Here is a 12186-nt window from a genome sequence, read left to right as displayed (position 1 = left end):
AGTTCCAAATGGTGAAGTTGAAATCATCCCTTCGTAAATTTTACGGACGCCATCACGAGTTGGTTGACCGTTATGGAATAACCGTTTCACAAATGATATCGGATATGTTCCTTACGTCGTAACTACAATCCCCTTCCATTTCATGAATGTGACCAACCGAATTAGACTATTTACCGGATTTGTAATCACATAAGCAACACAACGGGTGCCACATGTGGAGCAGGATCTGCTTACCCTTCCGGAGCACCTGAGATCACCCCTAGTTTTTGGTGGGGTTCGTGTTGTTTATTCTTTAGTTTTCTATGTTGTGTCATGTGTACTATTGTTTTTCTGTTTGTCTTTTTCATTTTTAGCCATGGCGTTGTCAGTTTGTTTTATATTTATGAGTTTGACTGTCCCTTTGGTATCTTTCGTCCCTCTTGTTGTTTAGATAAATACTTACGACATCAGAAATTATTTTTCATACAAAATTAGTTTAACCGCCGATACATAATTTTCAATCCATCATACTTTGCATTGGCAAAAGCCAATATTGTCCGGTATGGAACCAGTCCCAGATTGACAAAGGGAAGTAATTTGTTTAAAAAGTTTGTAATAACAGAATCAAATCGGACCAAACATTTTGCCTTATTTTGCATTAGAAATGCACAGCAGACTAAGTTGATGATATACATGCATTGGTTTAAGAATGGAATAAACATTACTTTTAACCAGTGACTCACTTTAAATATTGGTTTTATCGTGCAAGAAACCAAAAAAGAAGACAATTTTCATTCCAAATGTAATTAAGATTAATTGTATCGATGTATACCACCAGGACCAGTGCATCTATCCATTTTCAATGATTTTAATCTGAGGAATCTGCTCTAATTTCTGCATGATGACATTTTCAACCTTTCAAGCAACTGTGAAGTGCTGCAATATATTTTTAAGCAGCACATAAACAGTTATTAGAGAGGTACTTTCAGCTGAAACGAGAAAATATATTAGTTTTGAAAAAGCACTTTATACACTAAATAAAACATTATTAAAATTTTTTTTTAGTGTTATAATATTTTTTTTGAATTTTACATTTGTTAGAGATACATGAAGTACCGGTACCTTATCCCGGCCTCGTGTTTCTTGTTTGTACACCTGATTTCTCTCACAGTCTATTAAAAAATAAACAGGGACTAAATTTAAGTCAGTCCGGAGATTTAAAAAAAAATATGTGTTCCAGGGTTCACGTTCCCCTTTTCTTGCCCACTCTTCATATTCTTTGTATGTACTTCATGTCCAGGTAAATGAAATGTGAGGTGAATATCAACTAAGGTGTGATCAAGTGTAAAAAATCAAATGACACTCTCTCTAAAAGAACAGATATTATGAAACCATATAACATTTTAGTTCCAGGAAAATATCTTAAGAAGGTGGAAATAAAATATGTTATGTTTGTTCCAACGAACTTATTACCATTCAAAGACTTGTTCCAGGGGGGGGGGGGGGACAAGTATTATGGGAACAACAATCATGTTCACACCACTATGAGAATAAAAAAAATTCTGGCTTCTGGCTTCAGTTGGAAAAGTTTTAAAGTCTGTCATACACTAGATGTGTAAAAGTTAAATGCATTTTGTGTTTCAGAAAGATAATTTCTACAGGGGCGGATTCAGCCATATACATTATTAGATATAGAACTTGTGTTATGATAAATCTTGAAAAATAAGTGATGAAAACTGCATTAATATGACCTCAATTGGAGATATAACCCAGAGCTTAGAGGTGGATTTAAGGGGGAGCAGGGTGTTATTTCTGAAAAATTGGTGGAATATAAAGGGAAAACAGGCGGATCAACCCATTTTAAAAAGGAGTTCCTAACCCAGGACAAAAAAGGGGGGGGGGATTATATAGGGAACACACAATCTTACCGCTTTTGAATCAGCCACTGTGGAATCACTGAAGAATGACTAGAGAGGGCTCCTACTTTATGAAAATTTCTAGATCCGCCAGGGTCTGTGATAAATTTAAATCTAAATAAGCTATTGTTATTTATTACGTTAAGTAGGTCAACAGCTCATCTAGCTAATAAATATATTGTTGTGCCTTTTTATGTATATGGCTCTGATCTGGTTGTAGATTAACATCTAAGAAATACTTAAATTCATGTTTATGATTTGTGTCATTATTGTTTCATTATTGTAACAATTATAAAAATCATTGTAATAACGTATTTACTTAATCACGTGAGATTCATTGCTATAAAAAAAACCTTTTAACGAGGCGTATATCGGTTTATTAAATATATCTTTTTAAACTAAGAAAGTTGCTTTTACTTAATTTAAACAAAAAATTAAGGTATCTTACACTTTATCTATTTCATAAATAAAAAGCAATATATATATAAAAATATATCGTTACAGTTTATGTATAGAGGGGAAATGCATACTTAAACCCCGTGCCTACTATGGTGTTTGTACACCTGATTTCTCTAATATGACCTTAATTTGAGATATAACCCAGAACCCAGAGGTAGATTTAAGGGGGCGCAGGGTTCTATTTCGGAAAAATTGGTTGAATATAAAGGGAACACAGGCGGATCAAGCCATTTTAAAAAGGGGTTCCTAACCCAGGACAAAAAAGGGGGGATTATATAGGGAACACAAAATCTTACCGCTTTTGAATCCGCCACTGTGGAATCATTGAAGAATGACTAGAGAAGGCCCCTACTTTATGAAAATTTCTAGATCCACCAGGGTCTGTAATAAATTTAAATCTAAATAAGCTTTTGTTATTTATTACATTAAGTAGGTCAACAGCTCATCTAGCTAATAAATATATTGTTGTGCCTTTTTATGTATATGGCTCTGATCTGGTTGTAGATTAACATCTAAAAAATAGTTAAATTCATGTTTATGATTTGTGTCATTATTGTTTCATTATTGTAACAATTATAACAATCATTGTAATAACGTATTTAATCACGTGAGATTCATTTCTATAAAAAAAAAACCTTTTAACGAGGCGTATATCGGTTTATTAAATATATCTTTTTAAACTAAGAAAGTTGGTTTTACTTAATTTAAACAAAAAATTAAGGTATCTTACACTTTATCTATTTCATAAATAAAAAGCAAAACATATATAAAAATACATCGTTACGCTTTATGTATAGAGGGAAATGCATACTTAAACCCCTTGCCTACTTTGGTGTTTGTACACCTGATTTCTCTAATATGACCTTAATTTGAGATATAACCCAGAACCCAGAGGTAGATTTAAGGGGGCGCAGGGTTCTATTTCGGAAAAATTGGTTGAATATAAAGGGAACACGGGCGGATCAAGCCATTTTAAAAAGGGGTTCCTAACCCAGGACAAAAAAGGGGGGATTATATAGGGAACACAAAATCTTACCGCTTTTGAATCCGCCACTGTGGAATCATTGAAGAATGACTAGAGAGGGCCCCTACTTTATGAAAATTTCTAGATCCACCAGGGTCTGTGATAAATTTAAATCTAAATAAGCTTTTGTTATTTATTACATTAAGTAGGTCAACAGCTCATCTAGCTAATAAATATATTATTGTGCCTTTTTATGTATATGGCTCTGATCTGGTTGTAGATTAACATCTAAGAAATAGTTAAATTCATGTTTATGATTTGTGTCATTATTGTTTCATTATTGTAACAATTATAAAAATCATTGTAATAACGTATTTAATCACGTGAGATTCATTGCTATAAAAAAAACCTTTTAACGAGGCGTATATCGGTTTATTTAATATATCTTTTTAAACTAAGAAAGTTGTACTTAATTTAAACAAAAAATTAAGGTATCTTACACTTTATCTATTTCATAAATAAAAAGCAATATATATATAAAAATATATCGTTACAGTTCATGTATAGAGGGGAAATGCATACTTAAACCCCGTGCCTACTTTGGTGTTTGTACACCTGATTTCTCTAAAATGACCTCAATTGGAGATATAACCCAGAGCCCAGAGGTAGATTAAAGGGGGCGCAGGGTTCTATTTCTGAAAAATTGGTTGACTATTATAAAGGTAACACAGGCGGATCAAACCATTTTAAAAAGGAGTTCCTAACCCAGGACAAAAAAGGGGGGATTATATAGGAAAACAAAAAATCTTACCCCTTTTGAATCCGCCGCTTTGGAATCACTAACTAATGACTAGAGAGGGCCCCTACTTTATGAAAATTTCTAGATCCGCCAGGGTCTGTGATAAATCTACGCTAAATAAGCTATTGTTATTTATTACGTTAAGTAGGTCAAGAGCTCATCTAGCCAAAAATAACAACTAGATGCATTTAATACCTATCTATTATATCTATTATACTGACAATAAACAAATAATACAAATAAAATCCTATTTGGAATTCTCATACCTTGATAAACTCGTAATATAGTGTAAATCTCAAAATATATAACTTTCATTTTCTACAGACTGTACATGATATCAAATGTCCTTCACATTACATGTGACGTATTTAATCACGTGAGATTCATTGCTAGAAAAAAAAACCCTTTTAACGAGGCGTATATATCGGTTTATTAAATATATCTTTTTAACTAAGAAAGTTGTCTTTATATAATTTAACCAAAAATTAAAGTATTTTACACTTTATCTATTCCATAAATAAAAAGCAAAACATATATAAAAATACATCGTTACGCTTTATGTATAGAGGGAAATGCATACTTAAACCCCTTGCCTACTTTGGTGTTTGTACACCTGATTTCTCTAATATGACCTTAATTTGAGATATAACCCAGAACCCAGAGGTAGATTTAAGGGGGCGCAGGGTTCTATTTCGGAAAAATTGGTTGAATATAAAGGGAACACGGGCGGATCAAGCCATTTTAAAAAGGGGTTCCTAACCCAGGACAAAAAAGGGGGGATTATATAGGGAACACAAAATCTTACCGCTTTTGAATCCGCCACTGTGGAATCATTGAAGAATGACTAGAGAGGGCCCCTACTTTATGAAAATTTCTAGATCCACCAGGGTCTGTGATAAATTTAAATCTAAATAAGCTTTTGTTATTTATTACATTAAGTAGGTCAACAGCTCATCTAGCTAATAAATATATTATTGTGCCTTTTTATGTATATGGCTCTGATCTGGTTGTAGATTAACATCTAAGAAATAGTTAAATTCATGTTTATGATTTGTGTCATTATTGTTTCATTATTGTAACAATTATAAAAATCATTGTAATAACGTATTTAATCACGTGAGATTCATTGCTATAAAAAAAACCTTTTAACGAGGCGTATATCGGTTTATTTAATATATCTTTTTAAACTAAGAAAGTTGTACTTAATTTAAACAAAAAATTAAGGTATCTTATACTTTATCTATTTCATAAATAAAAAGCAATATATATATAAAAATATATCGTTACAGTTCATGTATAGAGGGGAAATGCATACTTAAACCCCGTGCCTACTTTGGTGTTTGTACACCTGATTTCTCTAAAATGACCTCAATTGGAGATATAACCCAGAGCCCAGAGGTAGATTAAAGGGGGCGCAGGGTTCTATTTCTGAAAAATTGGTTGACTATTATAAAGGTAACACAGGCGGATCAAACCATTTTAAAAAGGAGTTCCTAACCCAGGACAAAAAAGGGGGGATTATATAGGAAAACAAAAAATCTTACCCCTTTTGAATCCGCCGCTTTGGAATCACTAACTAATGACTAGAGAGGGCCCCTACTTTATGAAAATTTCTAGATCCGCCAGGGTCTGTGATAAATCTACGCTAAATAAGCTATTGTTATTTATTACGTTAAGTAGGTCAAGAGCTCATCTAGCCAAAAATAACAACTAGATGCATTTAATACCTATCTATTATATCTATTATACTGACAATAAACAAATAATACAAATAAAATCCTATTTGGAATTCTCATACCTTGATAAACTCGTAATATAGTGTAAATCTCAAAATATATAACTTTCATTTTCTACAGACTGTACATGATATCAAATGTCCTTCACATTACATGTGACGTATTTAATCACGTGAGATTCATTGCTAGAAAAAAAAAACCCTTTTAACGAGGCGTATATATCGGTTTATTGAATATATCTTTTTAACTAAGAAAGTTGTCTTTATATAATTTAACCAAAAATTAAAGTATTTTACACTTTATCTATTCCATAAATAAAAAGCAATATATATATCAGTTTAAATGAGATATATATGATTAAAGACCGTGCACTCTTAAGTTATATGTTTTAAGCAAGCGCATAGGTCATCATATATACGCTTTGAAATTTCGAAGTGTCGGCATTTCACGAAAATAAACGCAATTGAGCTAATTTTTGGTGCATGTGGAAGATAACGTAAAAGCCTTTAAAAATAATACCGTAATTCAATGAACAAATAAGTTTTTCATAGAGAAATATATCGCTACAGTTTAAGTATGCAGGGAAATGCATAGTTAAACCCCGTGCCTACTTTGGTGGTCATTTTTACGCACGAAATGCTGACTTTTACGCCAATAATTGATATATATATATATATATATATATATATATATATATATATATATATATTGTACACGAGGCTGTGGTCGACGAGTGGAATACATTTAGGCATAGGGACTGCAATTTTGATATATATTTATATGTACACATCCACAAACAAAAAAGCTGAAAAGTAATGTGAAATGCATTAAAAACTACCGTAGTATTGGAGAACTTTCAAAAAAACATGTAAAGACAATAATTTTAAGCTTCAATTAATTAAGACAAATTAAAATAACTATGAAAAAATAAGGGGGTGGTGGGGGGCAGCAGTGAAAATACATGTAATCTGGTAGATTAGGAAAACAACTACGAAACAATTTTAAAATCATTATCTAAACTCATCTTCAGAGCCAGGCAAATTAAAACAGTGCAGTCACTGCAGCAGACACAAACTCCGAAACAGTGGTGACGTTTTTATTAAACCTATTTATGTATGTGCCTGTCCCAAGTCAGGAGCCTGTAATTCAGTAGTTGTCGTTTGTTTATGTGTTACATATTTGTTTTCTTTCATTTTTTTTATATAAATAAGGCCGTTAGTTTTCTCGTTTGAATTATTTTACATTGTCTTATCGGGGCCTTTTATAGCTGACTATGCGGTATGTGCTTTGCTCATTGTTGAAGGCCGTACGGTGACCTATAGTTGTTAATGTCTGTGTCATTTTGGTCTCTTGTGGACAGTTGTCTCATTGGCAATCATACCACATCTTCTTTTTTATACTACATGTATAGTTGGAATATGTTGCATCCGCCTTGTCCGTTCGTGCAAAACACATTTCCATCACAGTTTTTTTGTGATTTTATTTCCTAATTTTAACATCCACATATATTACAATCCAATTTCATTTGTTCAGAAAGAGATGCCCTGAATACACTGCTGGGTACCTTAAAAAGACTCGACACGGTCCCCCCTTTTGCAGACCAGTTCTGTGATATGCCACAAAAAAGTTTGCCTTTAATAAATATGTACTGCCATTTTTGTCTCGCATGTGATGAATATCCCAGTATGCGAGATGTAGGCATTACTATCCAGTGGCGGCAGCGTAAACTATTTGTATAAAGCTTAATATTTCAGAAGGTAGAAGTTGAAAATCTGGATGCTTCATAGCTTTTATTCAAATACATGTACCTTATGTTACGAAGTTATCGTCTAGTCATATGTCCATTGTCCTTGACCTCATTTTCATGGTTCAGCAACTGTCTAAAAACAAATTTCAGCTATTTTGTTATTTGTATTTCTCATTAAGGAGTAGTAGGATAACTACCGGTATATTTGGTAAATGGGTTCCTTGCAACCCCTACATGTCATTCAGACAGGGTTCATCTGACCTCGACCTCATTTCATGGATCAGTGATCAAGGTTAAATTTACATGATTAGGTCTGTTTCTCAGATACTGTAATCAGTAGGTCAATTATATGTAGTGTTGAATGATTATAAGGGGTACATGTCAGTCTAGCAGGTTTCATTTGACGTTAAGATTTTGTATTTTGGTATGTTTTTTCAAGTACCATAAGCAGTAGGTCAAATATATTTGGTGTATAAAATGAATGTAGATGCACATGTCGGTCTAGCTGGTATCATCAGACCTTGACCTCATTTTTAAGGTTCATTGGTCAATGTTAGGTTTGTGGGTTTTGGTCAGTTTTCCCAATACTAATATAATGTAGCAATAGGTCAGCTATGTTGGTGTGATGGATCACTTGCAAGATGTACATGTCTGTCTGGCAGGCATTATCTGAACTTGACCTCATTTTCATGGTTCATTGGTCAATGATAAGTTTTCTTAATTTTATCAGTTTATCAGATACTATAAGTATAAGCAACAGGTCAACTATTTATGTTGCATGGAATGATTGCAAGGTGTACATGTCTGTCTGGCCTGGTTCATCTGACCAAGACCTCATTTTTTATAATTTTAAGTTTATGTGATACTTAAGCTTGTAGTAAACCCTTCCTGTTGCAGACTTTCAACATAAATTCACTGCTAAGTAAAACAGGCCAGACATTTGAGCGTGTGCACTCTTGTTGTACTTATGAATTGTGAAGTAATAGCAGGTCTCCCCGTAACGCGTTTATGCAAGGTATAACAAATTGACAAAATCATTAGATGACCATATATATGTTTAAAGGAAAGTTTTATAGAAATACAATCTGACAAATTGACAAATAATTAGATGACCATTTTTCCAAACAAGGTGTCACAGAAAAAATAAAATAAAATAGCCCTTCACCATGTTTGTGACATCATAATTATTTGCCCTATGACCATTTGAAATTTTTAGGGGCAAGAAGGAATTTTTTTAGATTGCCTAATGAATCTTCATTTTCTTCTATTGCTATAAGCATGCATATTTTATTCAGTGGATACAGTATTCATTTTCAAAATCCCAATCCCCAAAATCAAATGGTAATCCCCTTTCCTTTCAACTTTATGACTACATGTACTATTATTGTAATAGAAAAATGCAGTTTATTTTATTTCATTTAGTTTATTAGTTAATGTATGTAAGTTCTACTTTGTAAATTATTTTACATAAAATTATTGTTTAAATGTTCTATACATTTTTCAAGCGTAGGACATTTCAAATATGTCAAATAAGCACTTTTATAAACTATTAAACTTGTCTGTGCAATAAAACTTCAGCAGTTGCCAAACGGACCTCCGGTTATATGTTTAGCAAAGTTTAATAAAACATCTTAAAAGTTCGGACAACGGTCAACCTACGTCAGCAAATTTTTTTTGTTTGTTACAGTCAGTTAAGGGTTACTAGGACATGCAAAACTTAGTATATATACTTATCAAGCCGCTATGATATTAATAGCGAGTTTCTTGATATTCTAGGTGAGTCTCTTGGTTTTGAAAATTATTCAGATTTAAAATTATTTTTCTTTTAATTTTATTTTGAAAAAAATAAAGTTTTTAAGTAACTGATATTTTAATTCAGAGGTTTATTTTAACAGTAATTATTATTTTTATTATTTAATATGTAACCTGAATTGTTTGTACTATTTTATCATTGTTTTTAACTTACTTTGACTTCAAAATGTGTACTTTGAAATTATATTGTATTTATTTTAATGTATTCTTTATTAAACTAATAGCGAGTTTCTTGATATTCTAGTTTGGTTTTCTTTCTCGTTGCTGATTCCGGCCTCCTACCGTGAGCCTCCCCCTAGATTGTGCCATAGCGCTTTACAATTGTTGGGACACAAAATACCACAAAACATCAACACAATACTAATTCTGTACATTTGTCTTCGGGACAAATCCTCTTGCACCTTGGTTTTATTCTAGCACATACATTGACATACAAGACATACAGTGTATTTTAAGTTTAGCTTCTACCATGTCTACAGACAGACAGACAGACCCCTCATCAGGGAAATGTTCAACTATAGTGAGAATTTCTTCTCACAATCAATATGGATTGTTGTGTGTGTGCCAGCAAAATTTTTTAAGGTAAAAAAATTGTAACCGACGCCCTCAGCTAATAAATAATGACCGTTCTCCAAGTTAAGCTTCTACAGACCCCTTATCTGGAAAATGCCCGACTATAAAGACAATGTTTCCTCGTGCAAGGTTCCAGTTGCCATTATTTAACTTTGACTTAAAACATAAACCTTGGTGTCACCAGGTTATTCGACTGGTCCACTGAGACCCAATTTCACTGACAGCTAAAAATGTTTGCATATACATGTATACTAAATCTTACCTTTTCTTTGATGCAAAAAAAAAAAAAAAAGAAATGATAAAATGTCCTGCTGAGGTAAGATGACCTTACATAAAGAGAGAACTCCATCACATTTCACGGAGCTGAATTTCCGGATTATATAAACTGAACATCCAGGAAAATATCTCAGGTGTCCAGGCCAGTCCCACACAAACTAATTTGAGTCACAGGTGTAAAGTGACGAATTTTGCAACAAAAGCATCATTTCAGCGATAACCCCTTTAACAAATTAAGTTTTCAAATAAAACACTTCCGCCTGCCATGAGCCAGTAAATATTCTTTTTTGTTATAAAATGGAGAAAAACCCATACTGTATAGTCGGATGTAAAAGGGCCCAACATGTTTATATTGCAATACTATTCAAAATCCTTTAAACTTAAAGACATCATAATTATTTGCATTTGTTCTGTTGATTGATAGTTTTATGGAGTGGAATGAGATCAAATATGTATAGTTCGGTTCAACAGTTTTACGGTTGATCAGTTGTAGTTGGTTGTTTGAAGTTGGAAGAATGCTGCATATTTAACTTTGTACATCTATTTCAGGTCTGCAACCGATATAAAAAAAAAGGAGATGTGATATAATCGCCAGTGAGACCACTGCACTATCCACCGAAGTTCAAATGAAGTGGCTCTAAGTAATTATTAGCCGCCATTCAGCCTTCAAAAATGAGAAAAAAAACTAGTCTGGCTATAAAAGGCCAAGACTCTAAAAGTACATGTATGCAACAATTCAATTGAAAAAAAGTATAATGGCATAATTTACAACAAAACAACACGTCAACAGGGAACCCCAACCCCTCCAAGTGAGGGATATCCCTTAAATGAGGGACTATCCTCCAGACACGGCGTTGTGTTGCTGTTGTAGAAAAGGAAACAGAAACATGTAGCCTTTTTAACTTAAAAGGGGGAAAATTCATTATATTTGGAACAATTTATATAAAATATGGGGATCCACATATTTTCAATAAAAAAGACGATTGAAGTCTATGAATATTTCAAAATGTGTATTAAAATAAACATAACCAAATATATATTGCTTTTTAGTTATGAAAACATACAGCCCTACATCATATCGATATTATGCCTTTATACGTTGGCATTGTATAATGATATTCTTTTTAGCTCACCTGGCCCAAAGGGCCAAGTGAGCTTTTCCCATCACTTTGCGTCCATCGTCCGTCGTCCGTCGTCGTCCGTCGTCGTTAACTTTTACAAAAATCTTCTCCTCTGAAACTACTGGGCCAAATTAAACCAAACTTGGCCACAATCATCATTGGGGTATCTAGTTTAAAAAAATGTGTCCGGTGACCCGGCCAACTAACCAAGATAGCCGCCATGGCTAAAAATAGAACATAGGGGTAAAATGCAGTTTTTGGCTTATAACTCAAAAACCAAAGCAATTAGAGCAAATCTGAAAGGGGTAAAATTGTTTATCAGGTCAAGATCTATCTGCCTTGAAATTTTCAGATGAATCGGACAACCCGTTGTTGGGTTGCTGCCCCTGAATTGATAATTTTAAGGAAATTTTGCTGTTTTTGGTTATTATCTTGAATATTATTATAGATAGAGATAAACTGTAAACAGCAATAATGTTCAGAAAAGTAAGATTTACAAATAAGTCAACGTGACCGAAATGGTCAGTTGACCCCTTTAGGAGTTATTGCCCTTTATAGTCAATTTTTAACCATTTTTCGTAAATCTTGGTTATCTTTTACAAAAATCTTCTCCTCTGAAACTACTTGGCCAAATTAATCCAAACTTAGCCACAATCATCTTTAGGGTATCTAGTTTAAAAAATGTGTCCGGTGACCTGGCCATCAAATCAGGATGGCCGCCACGGCTAAAAATAGAACATAGGGGTAAAATGCAGTTTTTGGCTTATAACTCAAAAACCAAAGCATTAACAGCAAATCTGACGG

At 33.1% G+C, this 12186-nt stretch overlaps 1 long non-coding RNA gene across 1 annotated transcript; it reads right to left on the bottom strand.

Moving 5' to 3' along the window:
• Positions 1-767: 767 nt before the first annotated feature.
• Positions 768-2859, bottom strand: LOC143069160 (uncharacterized). The gene is made up of 2 exons (XR_012976340.1): positions 2651-2859; positions 768-968 (listed from the first exon to the last, which is right to left on the bottom strand). It is a non-coding gene; the product is annotated as an uncharacterized LOC143069160 (long non-coding RNA).
• Between the last annotated feature and the right edge of the window lie 9327 nt (positions 2860-12186).

Source organism: Mytilus galloprovincialis, chromosome 1 (genome assembly GCF_965363235.1).
Source record: "Mytilus galloprovincialis chromosome 1, xbMytGall1.hap1.1, whole genome shotgun sequence".
Lineage (NCBI taxonomy): Eukaryota > Metazoa > Mollusca > Bivalvia > Mytilida > Mytilidae > Mytilus > Mytilus galloprovincialis.
Note: the sequence above shows the minus strand (reverse complement) of the source record. Positions and strands in the feature narration are given on the sequence as shown.